Raw genomic sequence first — 17519 nt, forward strand, 5'->3', positions numbered from 1 at the left:
GTTTCAGCCTGGGCCGTGTGTCCCAAGTGCCTGCTACTGAGCAGTCCTCCTCGGAGTTCTTTTCATTCTTTGCAGGAATTCTTTGTGTTTCTCCTCTACTGAATTCCCCTTTCTGGATTCTGTGTCTCTTATCTTTTGGTGGAGTGAATCTTCTAGTAGCTTCCTAAGAAAGAATTTATAAATTTTTTGACCTAGGTCTGTCTGAAAATGCCCTTTCTTCCCTCACATTTGAATAACACTTGGCCTGGGTGCGCAGCTCCAGGTAAGAAGTCATTGTTCCTCATACGTTTCAATGTGTGGAGCCACTGCTGTCTGAACTGACAGGGCTGGTAATGAGAAGTCTGAGACCACAGTGGTTTCTACCTCTCCATGTGGAACTTTTCTTTTTTAAAATCTCTGGAATCTTTCAGGGAACTCTGTTTATCTCTAATGCTTTTTGGGTCTTTTGATTGGGAGGCTTGAGGCCTTCAGCTCTGGGAAACTTTTGTTGATAATACTGTAGTTTTAATCTTTTTTGTTCTTATTTTATTTCTTTTCCGAGATGGGGTCTTTCTCGGTCACCCAGGCTGGAGTGCAGTGGTGCGATCTCGGCTCACTACAACCTCTGCCTCCCGGTTTCAAGCAATTCTCCTGCCTCAGACTCCTGAGTAGCTGGGATTACAGGCATGTGCCACCACGCCAGGCTAATTTCTGTATTCTTAGTAGAGATGGGGTTTCACCATGTTGGCCAGGCTGGTCCCGAGCTCCCAACCTCAGATGATCCGCCTGCCTTGGCCTCCCAAAGTGCTGGGGTTAAAGGCATGAGCCACTGCTCCTGGCCTCTTTTTTTTTTTTTTTTTTTCATTTTTTTTTTTTTTTTTTTTGAGACAGAGTCTTAGTCTGTCGCCGAGGCTGGAGTGCGGTGGTGCAATCTGAGCTTGAACCTCCGCCTCCCACATTCAAGCGTTTCTTGTGTCTCAGCTTCCCTAGTAGCGTGCACCACCATGCCTGGCTAGTGTTTATATTTTTAGTAGAGATGGGGTTTTACCATGTTGGCCAGGCTGGTCTTGAACTCCTGCCTCATGTAATCCGCCTACCTCAGCTTCCCAAAATGCTGGAATTACAGGTATGAGCCACTGTGCTCAGCCTTGTTCTTATTTTTTAAGGAGAGGTTATCAACTTTATCCTCTAGTTTTACATTGAATTTCTATTTCTGACATTGTATCTTTCATTTTTAAGTATTCTTGGCTGGGTTTGTGGTGGCTCACGCCTGTAATCCCAGCACTTTGGGAGATTGAGGCAGGTGGATCACCTGAAGTGAGGAGTTTGAGATCAGCCTGACCAACATGGGGAAACCCCGTCTCTACTAAAAATACAAAAATTAACTGAGCATGATGGCAGGTGCCTGTAATCCCGGCTACTCTGGTGGCTGAGGAGAATCACTTGAACCCGGGAGGTAGAGGTTGCTGAGATTAACCACTGCACTCCATCCTGGGTGACAGAGATGCTGTCTCAATTAAAAAAAAAAAAAAAAAAAGTTCTTGTTCTCAGTATTCTTGTTTTTAACATCTTCTGTTTCATGAAGGCAAATACTTTTTTTTTTGTTTTGCTTTGTTTTGAGATGAAATTTTACTTGGCTCACTGCAACCTCTGCCTCCTGGGTTCAAGTGATTCTCCTGCCTCAGCCTCCCCAGTAGCTGGGACTACAGGTGTGCGCCACCACGCCTAGCTAATTTTTGTATTTTTAGTAGAGATGGGGTTCCACCACATTGGTCAGGCTGGTCTTCAACTCATGACATTGTGATCTGCCTGCCTCAGCCTCCCAAAGTGCTTGGATTACAGGCGTGAGCCACCGTGCCCGGCCTGGCAATGTGTTTTAAACACATGACTCTTTGTTTAATGTTTTAGTGATTCATGCACACGTTTGTTGTATAGACATTTTCTTTCCTCTGCCTCCTATCTTGTCTGTTTCCTGCGTGTTTTCAGCTGTTGCCTACTTTGGTCATTCTTTTTGTTGGAGGCTTCTCTCTGAAAATTTGATGATTACTGGCTGTCTTTCCATGATTATGAGTGGGTTTATTGGAAATTCCCTGTATGCATGGGTGAACTTTAAGTGTTGAGTCTCACCATGAGGAAATAGAGCATGGACCCTGCCAAATTGAGGGGAACTATCAGAAGTTGGTGATACAATTCTTTATTTTGGGGTTGTCAGTCTCCCCAGAGAGGAGTTTCCAGTCTTCTACTTAGGGTGTGGGGATTGGGAGCATAGCTATCAGTTTCTGGGAAGGTGGCTGAGGTGGAGGAGGGCTGGTGGGGCAGGATCTGACCGCTTCTCCCATAGACTTGAAGTGGGTCCTCTTTTTTGCCCATTACCCTCAGGCCCTCTGAGATATGAACGCCTCTTCTAATTCCCCAGTCTTGTGTTGCCCATGCTGCGCAGTTAAGTTTTGGTTTTCTGGCTTTGCTGAGTTAGATCCCACTCGTCCATTTGCTTTTTCCCCCTGTGTAAAATCATATTACCATTTCTAGTCTGCTGCCATTCCTTGTCATTCACTTAACAAATATTTTTTAAAGACTTAAGATGTGCTAGGTGCTGCAGTGGTGAAGAAAAAAAATCCTGTTCTCTGGCGCTCACGTTGTCCTTGAGGCTGTGGTGGTGTCATCATGTCCGCTGTGGTTTCCAGGTGCGCAAGGCACCCGAGCTCTCATCTCTACATGGAGTCAGAGCGTAGTTCCTCTTTGTTTTGATTTGGATATGTTGCTGTTTGTATTCTTACGCTTATTTACTTGAAAGATTCCCCCGTGAGTAGAAGGAAGAAATGGGACGAGGGGAGGGCAGGTTTTTCTCTCATAACTGCATGAGCATTGGCAGACAGAGAGGAGAAAGGGCTCACAGGATGTGAAGACGTGGGGCATGCCTGAAGGGGGTGCTGAAAGTGGGAAGGTGGTTGGACAGCGCCCGCTCTGGTGGCTGGGGGGGTGGGGGGGTGCAGGGGTCCCTGTGGAGACCATGTGATGTGGGGATGTTCACAGCTGGGCATTTGTGACTCCGGAATTGCCTGTAGAAACGTCATCTTTCTGGGAATGTCATAGAGCTGTGTTTAACTCCAAAGCTTTTGTTATGTAGGAAATCCATTGAAAATCAACCAGAGCGGAATAAGAAATATTCTTGCCTCTCATCATTCTCTGAAAACATGAAGAACATAGTGAGATGCAAAGGTGAATATACCTCCCGTACCATAGCACCCAGAAGAGCATTGCAGGGCTCCTGCTCTGTTGTACCTCATCCTTGTTGGTGTGAAAAACTTGAATTAAAATAGTTCAATCTATCATTTTGTTTAAAAAAATTCTATCAGTGAGCTGAATTTACTTTTCAACATTTATTTATTTACGTATTTTAGAGACAGGGTTTCCCTTTTTTGGCCAGGCTCCTCTCAAGCTCCTGAGCTCGAGGGATCCTCCTGCGTCAACCTCCCAAAGTGCTGGGATTTTGGGCATGAGCCACCACACCCTCTCGCTCTGTTGCCTAGACTGGAGTGCAGTGGCGCGATCTCGGCTCACTGCAGCTCTGCCTCTCGGGTTCAAGTGATTCTCCTGCCTCAGCCTCCCGAGTAGCTGGGATTACAGGCATGTGCTACCACACCTGGCTAATTTTGTATTTTTAGTAGAGGTGGAGTTTCACCGTGTTAGGCTGGTCTCGAACTCCTAACCTCAGGTGGTCCACCTGCCTGGGCCTCCTAAAGTGCTGGGATTATAGGTGTGAGCCACCGTGCCCGGCCCAAGATGTCTGTTTTCTAACCCGAAGTATTTGAAATCAAATTGTTGAAAAGTCTTTATTAACAAAACAGCTTTCTGAGGTACCTTTAAAATGAAACTGTTTTCAGATATGTGGGAAATACTGTCAGACTAGCAGCAATGGAGAAGTTACTGGAAATGCCCTATGTCCAGTTTTACCAGTTAATTAAGGTATCAGGGATAGCATTTGTATTATACTGTATCAGAACAAGAAATGTTTCTCAAAACAGCAGACATTGACATGGTTTTATGTAACCAAAATGATAAGCCTGAATATATTTCCTTCTACAAATATTTAGGTATTTTTTTAAAAAGCAAGATTTGTGTTTATGAAGTTTTGATAATCCTTGTGACATAATAGGGTTTTTAAACGGAAACTGGATGTCTATCAGCAATATGAGAGAAATTTAAGTTGAATTATACCACTGATTTTATTTTTATTTTTTATTTTATTATTATTTTTTGAGATGGAGTCTCGCTTTGTTGCCCAGGCTGGAGTGCAGTGGTGCGATCTTGGCTCACTTCAACCTCCGCCTCCCAGGTTTTTTTTTTTTTTTTTTTTTTTAAGGTTCTCTGCTACTTACAATTACCAGATAATTTCTTTTTTCCTGTTTTTAAAAATTTTTTTGTAACAGCTTTATCGAGATTCAACTCATGCATAATTTACCTGTTTAAAGCATACAGTTGAGTGTCAGTGTATTTTAGTATATTCATCGAGTTGTGCAACCATCTCCACTATCTTATTCCAGAACATTTCTTTACCTCCAAAGGAATCCTGTAGCCTTTAGCTGTCACCTCCAACTGTACCCTCACCCCAGCCCTGAGCAGCCACAAATCTACTTTCATTATATATCTGCCTATTCTGATATTTTCTGTAAGTGAAGACCCATCATATAATATGGGTCTTTTGTCACTGACATGTATGTTGTCAAAGTTTGTCCCATGTTGTAGCATATATAGTGTATCATTCCTTTTTATGGCAAAATATATTTATTTATTTTGTGGGTTGTTTTTTTTTGAGATGGATTCTTGCTCTGTCACCCAGGCTGGAGTGCAGTGGCGCCATTTTGGCTCACTGCAACCTCTGCCTCTTGGGTTCAAGCAATTCTCCTGCCTCAGTCTCCTGAGTAGCTGGGATTACAGACCTGAGCCACCACACCTGACTAAGTTTTGTATTTTTAGTAAAGATAAAAACCATGTTGGCCAGGCTGGTCTCGAACTCCTGACCTCAGGTGATCCGCCCACCTGGGCCTCCCAAAGTACCTTTTGTTTATTTTGAATAATGATGCTCCGAACATTAATGTACAAGTTTTTGTGGGATATATGTTTTCATTTCCCTCGAGTACATACCTTAGAGTAGAATTGCTAGGTCATGTGAAGGCTCCATGTGGAGCATCCCAAGGAACTGCCAGGTTGTTTCCTACAGCAGTCTGCATCTGCATCCCCACCTGCAGCCCACAGGGTTTCCAGTATCTCCACATCCTTGCCAACACTTGTTATTTTCTGATTTTTAAAATTCTAGCTATTGTAGTGGTGTGAAGTCGTTTCTCATTGTGGTTTGGATTTGCTTTTCCCTAATAGTGAATGTTGTTGAGCATCTTTACGTGTGTTCATTTGCCATTTGTATATCTTCTTTGGAGAAGTGTCTATTCAAATTATTTACCCATTTAAAAAATTGTGTTGTCTTTTTGTTGAATTTAAGAGTTCTTTGTATATTCTGGATAGAAGCCCCATATTGGACTGTGATTTGCAAGTACTTTCTCCCATTTTGTGGGTTGTCATTTCGCTGTCTTAATGGTACCCTTTGAAGCACAGATGTTCTCAGTTTTGATAAAGTCTAATTTAACTTTTTTTTTTTTTAAAGCTGATTTATTATAAGTCCCCAAGAGGGCTTTATTTTTTCTTTTCAACATCTTGTTCTTCAGCTTCCTGGGCTCTTTTTACCCGTATGCCGACAAGCCGGGTGTTGGCACAGGCCATGTGGAGGCTAGCAAAGGCCTTGAAATTCTCCTCAGCAATGACTTGGATTTTCTCCTTGTAGACATTTGGGATGGGCATGACCGGCTCTGTCAGCTGGGTGGCCGGTTTCAGTTCTTCAGCAGAACTGTCTCCCTCCTTGGGGCCGAGGGTCTGGGGAAGAGGATGCGTTGGAAGTGGTACTCCCTCAGCCGCTGCACACCTTGGCCTGCAGGGACTCGCTCCGTGGACTCATTCCCACTCCTTGGATCCACAGAGACCCCAATGGTCCAGGCCACCTTCTTGTGAATGCCAGCCACCGAGTTCCCTCAGGCTGCAGCCGCAGCCGGCGCGCACCCTGGTGTGATACCGACTGTGCTGCATGATGGGCAGGATGGGAATCGACGCAGTGTGCACGGCAGTGCGGGGGTGCCTTGGCTTCCTGGGCCTTGCATCTGCGGATCTTCCGGGCCGGCTGGGTCAACCATGTGGCCATGCGCCAGCTGCCAGACCTTGTGGAAGTGGGGCTTCCATGCCATTCCGGCCGGGCGTCATGGCTGCCTAGGGCCCTCCTGCGCAGGAAAACAAAGTCAACTAATTTTTGTTGTTTTTGCTATGGTGTCATATCTAGCAAATGCAAGGTCACAAAGTTTCCTACCTGTGTTTTCTTCTAAGAGTTTTTTAGTTTTGACATTTACGTTTAGTTCTTTGATCAAGTTTGAGTTAATTTTTGATATGAGGTAGAGGGGTTATATTCATTCTTTTTTGCGTGTAGATATCCAGTTGTTCCAGTGATGTTATTCTTTTCCCCATCGAATGGTCTTGAAATCCTTGTCCGAATCAGTTGACTGTAAAGGTATGAGTTTCTTTCTGGACTCTCAGTTGTATTCCATTAATGTATGTGTCTGTTCTTGGCCGGGCGCCATGGCTCAAAGCTGTAATCCCAGCACTTTGGGAAGCAAAGGCAGGCGGATCACAAGGTCAAGAGATCGAGACAATCCTGGCCAACATGGTGAAACCTCGTTTCTACTTAAAATACAAAAATTATCTGGGCGTGGTGGTGCACACCTGTAGTACCAGCTACTCGGGAGGCTGAGGCAGGAGAATTGCTTGAACCTGGGAGGCGGAGTTTGCAGTGAGCTGAGATCACTCCACTGCACTCTAGTCTGGAGACAGAGACTCCATCTCGAAAATAAATAATTTAATTAAATTAAAATTTAAAAAGTGTTATAGTTTTCAGAGTGAGAGTTGTTTGGTTTTCTTTTTAATTGGAGTAAAAATATATAAAATAAAATTTGCCTCTTTAACTATTTTTGGTTTTTGAGACGGAATTTTTGTTCCTGTTGCCCAGGCTGAAGTATAGTGGCTTGATGTCAGCTCACTGCAACTTCTGCCTCTGAGGTTCAAGCGATTCTGCTGCTTCAGTCCCCCGAGTAGCTGGGATTACATGCACTGCCATCATGCCCAGCTAATTTTTATATTTTTAGTAGAGACGGGGTTTCACCATGCTGGCCAGGCTGGTCTTGAACTCCTGACCTCAGGCGATCCAGCTGTCTCAGCCTCCCAAAGTGTTGGGATTACAGGCGTGAGCCACCACGCCTGGCCAATCATCTTCCTTATTTCTGTTAATGTCAGTAGTAATGTCCCTTCTTTTATTTCTGTCCTAGCAATTTGAGTTGCCACTTTTTTTTTTCTTGGTCAATCTCAAAAATGGCTACAATTGTACATTTTATGTTACATATGTTGTATATGTTTTACCAGAGTAAAAGATAGCTTGTAATTCCAGTACTTTGGGAGGCTCAGGTGGGCGAATTGCTTGAGTTCGAGACCAGCCTGGGCAACATACTGGGCCCCCTCTCTACAAAAAAAACAGAAAAATTAGCTGGACGTGGTTGTGCTCACCTGTAGTCTCAGCTACTCAGGAGGCTGAGGTGGGAGGATTGCTTGAGCCCAGGAGGTGGAGTTTACAATAAGCCAAGATCAGGAGCTGTACTCCAGCCTGGGTGACAGAGTGAGACTGTGTTTCTAAAAACAGAAAGTAATTGGCTGGGCATGGCGGCTCACGCCTGTAGTCCCAGAACTTTGGGAGGCCAAGGCAGCCTGACCAACGTAGAGAAACCTCATCTCTACTAAAAATTAGCCGGGTGTGGTGGCACGCACCAGTAGTCCCGGCTACTCGGGAGGCTGAGTCAGGAGAATCGCTTGAACCTGGGAGGCGGAAGTTGCAGTGAGATTTCGCCATTGCACTCCAGCCTGGGCAACAAGAGCAAAACTTTGTCTCAAAATAAATAAGTAAAAAGTAATTGTAAGTAAGTGTACTTGCTGCTAGGGAGGCTGAAATGGGAGGATTGCTTGAGGCTGGGGAGGTCGAAGCTGCAGTGAGCTGTGATTGTGCCACTGCACCCCAGCCTGGGTGGCAGAGCGGCATTCTGCCTAAAAGGAAAAAGAAAGTGTGCTCATGATAAAATAAGTTCAAACAGTACAAGAAGTAGGTATGCTATGGAAAGTGGAAGTCTCCTTCCTCCTAGTTGTTACACTTGTCTTTTTTATTTTAAAGCATATTCTAGACTTGTTCCATTTAAATTGAATGTTAATTTGATTTTTTTAAACATTAAAAAATGATTTCGATTAGTCTAAAAGTCTAAGATGGCTGGGCGTGGTGGCTCATGCCTGTAATCCCAGCACTTGGGGAGGCAGAGGCGGGCAGGGCAGATTGCTTGAGTCTAGCCTGGGCGACATGGCAAAACCCTGTCTCTACAAAAAACACAAAAATTAGCTGGATGTGGTGGTGTGGACCTGTGTCCTAGCTACTCAGGAGGCTGAGGCAGGAGAATTCTTGAGGGTGGGAGGTCGAGGCTGCAGTGAACTATGATTGCACCAGTGTACTCCAGCCTGGGCAACAGAGCCAGAGCTTTTATCTCAGTAAATAAATAAGTAAATAGGCAGAGCGCAGTGGCTCACACCTGTAATCCCAGCACTTTGGGAGGCCTAGGCAGGTGGATCACAGGTCAGGAGTTCAAGACCAGCCTGGCCAAGATGGCGAAACCCCGTCTCTACTAAAAACTACAAAAATGAGCCGGGTGTGGTGGCAGGTGCCTGTAATCCCAGCTACTCTGGAGGCTGAGGCAGGAGAATGGCTTGAACCCTTGCGGCAGAGGGTGTAGTGTGCTGAGATCACGCCACTGCACTCTAGCCTATGTGACAGAGTGAGACTCCGTCTCAATAAATAAAATAAGTCAAGATTTTTGATGAGAAATTAATGTTGAAATACGGTTATTGCGTGCATCAAGGATTGTAATTTTTGTCTTTGGCTATTTTTTTATTGTTTATATTACCATACATGCTATTGAATTACATGTGCATTCCCAGAATAAAACATGCTTAGCTAGCTATGGCATTTCATTCGCTACCTGCACAGTTGAGCCTGTTGTACACATGATTATTTTAGTTATTTTTTTTTAAAACCTATAATCCTAAATAAGGAGTAGTCTATAGACAAACTGTTATTTTAACTTTTTTTTTTTCTTGAGATGGAGTCTTGCTCTATTGCCAGGCTGGACTGCATTGGCGCGATCTCGGTTCACTGCAACCACCGCCTCCCAGGTTCAAGTGATTCTCCTGCCTCAGCCTCCCGAGTAGCTGGGACTACAGGCACATGCCACCACACCCAGCTAATTTTTGTATTTTTAGTAGAGATGGGGTTTCACCATGTTGGTCAGGCTGGTCTCGAACTCCTGACCCTTGTGATCAGCCTGCCTTGGCCTCCCAAAGTTCTGGGATTACAGGCGTGAGCCACCGTGTCCTGTCAGTTTTAACAGTTGTGTGTTATCTTTGGAATATTTTGGTGTCAGAGTTGTGGTAGAGTTTTAGGAAAAATTATGAAGCATTCAGTCTTGTGTTCAATAATTTTTTATTTTATTGTATTACTAGTTTTTGTGACAGAAACGCAGTGGCATGATCACGGCTGACTGCAGCCCTGACCTCCCCGGCTCAGGTGATCCTCCCACCTCAGCATCTGGAGTAGCTGGGACTTTGGGTGTGCACTACCACACTAGGCTAATTTTTGTATTTTGGTACAGACGAGGTTATGCCATGTTGCCCAGTTTGGTTTCAAACTCCTGAGTTCAGTGATCCTCCTGCCTTGGCCTTCTGAAGTGCTGGTGTGTTGCAAGTGTGAGCCACTATGCCTGGCCTAATTTTTAATATTTTGTAGAGATGAGGTTTCACTGTGTTGCCCAGGCTGGTCTCAAATTCCTGGGCTCAAGTGATTCTCCTGCCTTGGCCTCCCAAAGTGCTGGAATTACAGGTGTGACCCACCATACCTGACGCCTGAAAAATATTTTAGAGAGTGAAGTTTTAAAGTATTCATTTATAAAACCACCTGAATACAATGTTTTCTAGTGGGAGATATTCTTGAACTTCTAAATACGTTCCAAAGTTAATATTCTGTAATAGTTAGGCTTTTTTGTTGATTTTGTAATTAGTCTCTTAGAAACACTATCCATTTAATCAATAATTTCTGGTTTATAAGCACAAAGTTGTAAGTTTGGTGTAAGCATTGAAAACCAATAAAAACACTTATAATAATTATGGTAATATTTCAGTCACTGAGACCAGAGTCCTGTGTCTGGACCCGTAGGGGAGGCAGCTGGATTCGGCACTGCCTTTGTGGGAGAGGAAGGGACTGAGGGGTTGCTCCTCTCTGTCTGGCTTCTTTCTTGCTTCTGGGTCACGCTCAGCTGCCCCTGTGTTAGGTTCACATCAAGTCCTTGATGATTTGCTAGAGTTTTTTCATGGGACGTGGGAATACATAAATGTTTGTTGTATGTAGTATATGTACATGTTACATACACGCACCCATGTGTGATTATGCAGTGTTAATTTTTCCCCCATGTGGATTGAGGTTGGCAGACTTTCCAAGCTGCTGAATGTCTAACAGTGTCTTACTGTGCCTGGTTCACTCTTGGTTTGCGTTGCCGAGTGGGAGCTAGGGGGCTGAAGGATCTTGAGGGACACGCCGCTCCCTGGTGGCGCCGCTGAGGAGGTCGGGCAGGTGGCTGTAACACCAGCGAAGACACTAACTGGAATTCCTCAGTGTTCTGCTCACTGATGTGTCTATTTCCTCAGCATCAGTTCTCTCTGCACCTTGGAACTTTTCCTTCCAATTATTTCTCTTCTAAGATTGTTGATCCTCAGTTGTCCATTTTGCCATGGATTATTTTAAAAACTTCCCTAAAAATAGTATACAATTCATTGCTAGTTGGCCCTATTGAAGGGTGATCACTTTGAATACTGCTAGATCCTTAGTTGATGAGATTTTGTAGTTTTTCTCCAACAGCATTTTAATAATAATTGTCTTGTAATATAAGTAAAACTTCATTTAATATTAAGAAACTAAAAATATAGGTTATTCTGAATTAGTATCCATTTCATAGTCCCCTCTACATCCCTTTCCTTTCTTTTATATTGAGACGGAGTCTTGTTCTGTCACCCAGGCTGGAGTACAGTGGCACGATCACAGCTCACTGCAGTCGCTGCCTCCTGGGTTCAAGGGATTCTCCTGCCTCAGCCTCCCAAGTAGCTGGAATTACAGATATGCATCACCACACTTGGCTAAGTTTGTATTTTAGTAGAGACGGGGTTTCACTATGTTGGTCAGGTTGGTCTTGAACTCCCAACCTTAGATGATCCACCGCCTCAGCCTCCCAAAGTGCTGGCATTACAGGCATGAGCCCCCATACCTGGCCTCTACATCCCTTTTCTTCCAATTTTTTCCCTGCTGTGGTAATTTCTGTTGTTGATTGTATTGCAAGTTTAATGATGCTTAAACTACTGTATTTATAATTTGAGAGAAATATTCTCAGTAAAATGAACTTTAATTTTCATTTTTCCTGTTTTTTAAATGTGTATTTTTTAAAATGAGATAAGGTCTCACTATTTTGCCCAGGTTGGTCTCAAACTCCTGGCCTCAAGTGAGCCTCTCACCTTGGTCTCCCAAAATGCTGGGATTGCAGATGTGAGCCATCATGCCTGGCCTTAAATGTTTTTAAAAATAAAGTTTGGGCCAGGCGTGGTGGCTCATGCCACCCAGTACTTTGGGAGGCCGAGGTGGGCAGATCACAAAGTCAGGAGTTCAAGACCAGCCAGGCAAATGTGGTGAAATCCTGTTTCTACTAAAAATACAAAAATTAGCCGGGTGTGGTGGCATTCACCTCTAATTCTAGCTACTCAGGAGGCTGAGGCAGGAGAATCAGCTGAACCTGGGAGGCAGAGGTTGCAGTGAGCCGAGACTGCACCACTCTATTCTGGCCTGGGTGTCAGAGCGAGACTCCGTCTCAAAAAAATTAAAATAAATGTTTGGTGTGGAGAATTTTAACTTTCTCATTTTCCCAAAGCGTTCTTCAGTACCACATATGAAAGGAAGACTTGGATAAACTTTTTAACAGTGAGAGAATCGCCATGATAGACCTTTTAAAAGTTCAGTCCTACATGCCTGTATCAGATGCAGGAGATGGAGACAGATACGGTATGCTGAATACTGAAGCTGTTTACCATGGCAGCTTTGCACAATCTGTACAGAAGTTTTACCAGTTCATAAAACTGCTTTATGACCCTGAAGGAATGCCAGAAATAAAACAAACACACCCACAGCAAATACACCAGATGTGGGGCTGATTTCCCTGCCACGATGCACTTCCAGTGAGGAAACTGCTGTGTGGTTTGGGGCAGGAGCTTGGAGTGATTTGGATTCAGCCTTCCTGTTTTGAGTATTTGTAAAAGGAAACTAATTTTCCAAAACTTCTAGCTAGTAACCCATGTCACTCAGCCATCCTCTATTTAAATATTATTGAAAATAGTGATGAGCTCATGTCTGAAAATGTCCTCCTTCCTTTTTTGGAGTGTCTTGAGTTTTTCATATGGTGATAATCTTATTTGTATAATGAGTGTTAATAAAAGTGATAGTAATTGGTAATATATCTTATTCAAATTTCAACATTTTAAATTTCAAATACATTTAGAAGTAGAGAGTATGGAACAATGAACCCCCAGTTCCAACAGTTATTAGCTCAGAGTCAGTTGTATTTTGCTTTTATCCCTTTTCCCCAAAAAGAATTATTTTAGGAAAATCCCAGAAATCTGTCATCTCATTTGTAAATATTTCAGTATGTGCCTTAAGAAGATGAGGGCTTTCTTTAAAAACATAGCCATAATAATATGACATTGAAAAAAATAAGAGTAATTTCTCAATATCAAAAAATAGTCATTGTTTAAATTTCCTTTCAAAAAAAAAATTGAGGCCGGGCGTGGTGGCTCACACCTGTAATCCTAGCACTTTTGGAGGCCGAGGCAGGTGGATCATGAGGTCAAGAGATCAAGACCATCCTGGTCAACATGGTGAAACCCCGTCTCTACTAAAAATACAAAAAATTAGTGGCCAGGCGCGGTGGCTCACGCCTGTAATCCCAGCACTTTGGGAGGCCGAGGCGGGTGAATCACGAGGTCAAGAGATCGAGACCATCCTGGTCAACACGGTGAAACCCCATCTCTACTAAAAATACAAAAAATCAGCTGGGCATGGTGGCGCATGCCTGTAATCCCAGCTACTCAGGAGGCTGAGGCAGGAGAATTGCCTGAACCCAGGAGGCGGAGGTTGCGGTGAGCTGAGATCGCGTCATTGCACTCCAGCCTGGGCAACAAGAGCGAAACTCCGTCTCAATAAATAAATAATAAAATAAAATAAAAAATATAAAATAAAATAACATAAATAAAAGTTGGATTTGTGGCCGGGTACAGTGGCTCACACCTGTAATCCCAGCACTTTGGGAGGCTGAGGCAGGTGGATCACTGGAGGTCAGGAGTTCGTGACCAGCCTGGCTAACATGTCAAAAGTCTGTCTCTACTAAAATATAAAAATTACCCAGGCACAGTGGCACGTGCCTGTAATCCCAGCTACTTGAGAGGCTGAGGCAGGAGAACTGCTTGAACCCGGGAGGTGGAGGTTGCAGTGAGCCGAGGTCGCACCACTGAACTCTAGACTGGGTAACAGAGCGAGACGCCGTCTCAAAAAAAAAAAAGTGGGTTTGTTTTACAGGAACCTGCCCATGGCATTTGGATTTTATACCTCCTCAGTCTCTTTAAAATCTGTAGATTTTTCTCCTTCCATTTTTTTCTCTGTTTGCAGTTTATTTGAGGAAGAATCGGGGCATTTGTCCTGTCCTGTTCAAAAGTTTTAACTGGTTTCTAGTGTTTTCCTAGCTGGACAAATTTGGCATTTGACAAATCATTCCCATACTACGGGCCCAGTGTATTTTGTGGGAAACAAACTACTTGGGGATTAACTTGGTGTTAAAAAAAAAAAATAGGCATTTCTGATTTCATTTTAGATGTTGCAGTGGTAAGGTACGTTACAGTCAGCACTTGGCGAGGCCTGAGGCCTAAGGCCCGAGAGTGCGCCCATGCCGGGGTGCAGGGAGGCCGAGAGGTGTGTTATTGCCTCCCTCCTCCTTGGTCCTTGTGGGTGGGCATGAGAGGCTGGATCTGACTGACTTGTTACTCTGAGACAGCAGAGGAGGACAAGGAGAAGTGAACGAAATATGTGTTGCTTCTCCAGGCCTTCATGTCAGAAACACCTTCCACTGCCCTGAGGACAGAAGGCTGGCTGCTGGCTGGTGCTCTCGGCTCCCTGTGCGGCTTGCCGGCTGAGGACGCTCTGGGCTTGGAGCATTTTCCTTAAGATGAATGAATGAAGGCGGATCTTATGGTAACATGATAGTTGTTCACTGGAGGCACTTTGGAGTTGACATAAATGAGGACTCCACTTTTTAAAATGTGATCTTAAGCTTTTTGATTTTTTAATTGAAGTTTAGAAAAATTAGTTGTTACTTGTCTATCTGTGTGAGTGATGCTGTGCTCTCTGGTACATCAGCCTTTTAATTTGTTTCTCAAATCTAGCGCTTAAAAATCCAGCTCTTATTTTAAATTTTTAAAAAATTTATTTATTTTTATATATATTTTTTAAAGACAGTGTTTCACCATGTTGGTCAGGCTGGCCTTGAACTCCTGACCTCAGGTGATCCGCCCACCTTGGCCTCCAAAGTGCTTGGATTACAGGTGTGAGCCAACACGCCCAGCCAAAAATCCAGCTCTTATAAGTCAGGGCTGGGTGCTGTGGCTCACGCCTTTAGTCCTAGCACTTCGGGAGGCCGAGGTAGGTGGATTGCCTGAGTTCAGGAGTTGGAGACCAGCCTCGGCAACACAGTGAAATCTCGTCTTTATTAAAATACAAAAAATTAGCTGGGCATGGTGGCATGCACCTGTAATCCCAACTACTTGGGAGGCTGAGGCAGGAGACTCACTTGAACCTGGGAGGCAGAAGTTGCAGTGAGCCAAGATCACGCCACTGCCCTTCAGCCTGGGTGACAGAGCAAGACTCAATCTCCAAAAAAAGAAAAGTCAGACCGGTTGGGCATTCTATCTGCAAATCAGGCTGAACAGACACCAGGCCTTGGCACTGGTAGGAGTTCCAGGTACTTCCTGCTGAGAGCATTAGGGAAAGGACTGTGTGTGGGTGCCTGCAGATGAATACCAAGTTCATCTGAAATCGGAAATCGGCAGACATTCTGGAAAAGTACAGTTTTCATCATCAAATAAACACTGGTAATATAAATCTTGTATTGTTACAGCAGCACTTGTTTAAGGAGAAGCACTTTTGACAGCTCTTTGAGCTTGTGAAAGGAAACGCAGACTGCAAAGCTAGATGCCCTTTTGCAAAATGTTAAACATTTGCTGACCTTGCCGTAAAGTTTTATTGATTATTTGGAAAGCTCTTTTCATTTGTCGTTTTTAGTGCTCATCTCTAGGTGTCTGGTGAAAAGCGTAGTTTTCCTGGCTTACCAATGACTGTCATGAAATCAGAGGAACGTTTTCAAGGCCTGCGTGAAACCATCCTTCCTTCCTGCTCGTTACTGCCTTTACTTGGGGACAGGGAGCCAAAGATGACGAGACAGGAGCGCATGGCCTCTTTCTCTGCTTGTTGTCTGGCTCATGTTCTTTCTTATTTCATTTCCTTTATGCCGGCGTTTTTATACTGAAAAATATCAGCATAGAGGATTTTTAAAAAAATTTTTTAAATGTAACTCAGAAATGCTTAGGTTTAGTTGGGTATGTGACATATTTGAGGTGGATAGTGTGACACCCAGTCTGAACACTCACTTTTTTTTTTTTTTTTTTTTTTTTTTTTCTGGGCTCTCACTGTCCCCCCTGTCAGACTGCAGTGGTGCAATCTCAGTTCACTGTAACCTCCGCCTCCCAGGTTGAAATGATTCTCCTGCCTCAGCCACGCAAGTAGCTGGGACCACAGGCGTGCACCACCATACTGAGCTAAGCTATTTTTATATTTTTAGCAGAGACAGGGTTTCACCATCTTGGTTGGCGAGGCTGGTCTGGAACTGTTGACCTCAGGTGATCCACCCACCTTGACCTCCCAAAGTGCTGGGATTACAGGTGTGAGCCACACTGCCCCGGCTCTAGATGCAGTTCACCTTAAACTAAAATGATACTTGCTGCATGTACTGTCAGTTCTTCAGAGATGCTACTAATTATGACATTAGACGCAGCTGGTATTTTACTGTGCTGAAAAAAGGCTAGACTTTTCTGAATTCATAGCAGTGGCACAAAGAAATTTTAAAATACACTGTCTCCTAGATGATTAAGTTAAGAGCAACAAGAAAAATGAGTGGAGTTTTAATCACCAAACACTTAGACCGAACCCAGTGGCTCACGCCTGTAATCCCAGCAACTTGGGAGGCCGAGGTGGGAAGATCGCTTGAGCCCAGGAGTTTGAGACCAGCCTGGGTAATATGCAAAACCCCATCTCTGCAAAAAATAGAAAAATTGGCTGGTGTGGTGGCTTACGCCTGTAATCCCAGCACTTTGGGAGGCCTAGGCAGGTGGATCACGAGGTCAGGAGATTGAAACCATCCTGGCCAGCATAGTGAAACCCCGTCTCTACTAAAAATACAAAAAAAATCACCTGGGCGTGGTGATGTACATCTGCAATCCCAGCTACTTGGGAGGCTGAGGCAGGAGAATCCCTTGAACCCGGGAGGCAGAGGTTGCAGTGAGCCGAGGTCGTACCACTGCACTCCAGCCTGGTGACAGAGCGAGACTTAATCTCAAAAAAATAAATAAATAAAATAAAAAACAAATAAATTAGCCAGGCATGGTGACATATGCTTGTAGTCCTTGGTCTTTGGGAGGCTGAGGCAGGAGGATTGTTTGAGTCTGGGAGGTGGAGGTTGCAGTGAGCTGAGATTGTGCCATTACACTCCAGCCTGGGTGGCAGAGGGATACCCTGTAACAAAAAAAAAAAAGAAGAAAAACCAAACATGTATATGAATGTGGGCCTTCTGTTTTCTGTTTGCTTATTTATCAGAAGAGGATAATATGTATCCTGTATAACATCTCTGACCCGCATGTAGATGTTCAGAAAATGGAAGCTGCTATTAGCAATGGGTCGGTTTAATATTTCATCAAATATTTAGAGTAAAAGAGAATAAAAAGTAAATTGAAAGTGTTAAGAGATCCCGCCCTCTCATGCCTGTCAAATAGGAAGGACTATGTTATAAGCTTGAAGTAATCCTAAGAGGTTGGTGGATATTACATTTGGTTGCTAAAAATTCCCCACATTAGTAATTACTGAAATTAAGTTGCCTTCCTTTGAACTTGTATTTACTGATGCTTTGCAAACTTTTTACTTTCCTTTTTTTTTTTTTTTTTTTTTTTTTTTT

General features: G+C 43.8%; 1 protein-coding gene and 1 pseudogene across 6 annotated transcripts in view; one reads left to right on the plus strand and one right to left on the minus strand.

Moving 5' to 3' along the window:
• The window catches only part of CDC42BPB (CDC42 binding protein kinase beta), a 111724-nt gene that overhangs the window by 9311 nt on the left and 84894 nt on the right, over window positions 1-17519 (plus strand). The gene's annotated exons all lie outside the window — the stretch shown is intronic.
• On the minus strand, window positions 5668-6285 carry LOC116557723 (annotated as a pseudogene).

Source organism: Sapajus apella, unplaced genomic scaffold (assembly GCF_009761245.1).
Source record: "Sapajus apella isolate SASKATOON/1434 unplaced genomic scaffold, GSC_monkey_1.0 scaffold20, whole genome shotgun sequence".
Taxonomy (NCBI): Eukaryota; Metazoa; Chordata; class Mammalia; order Primates; family Cebidae; genus Sapajus; species Sapajus apella.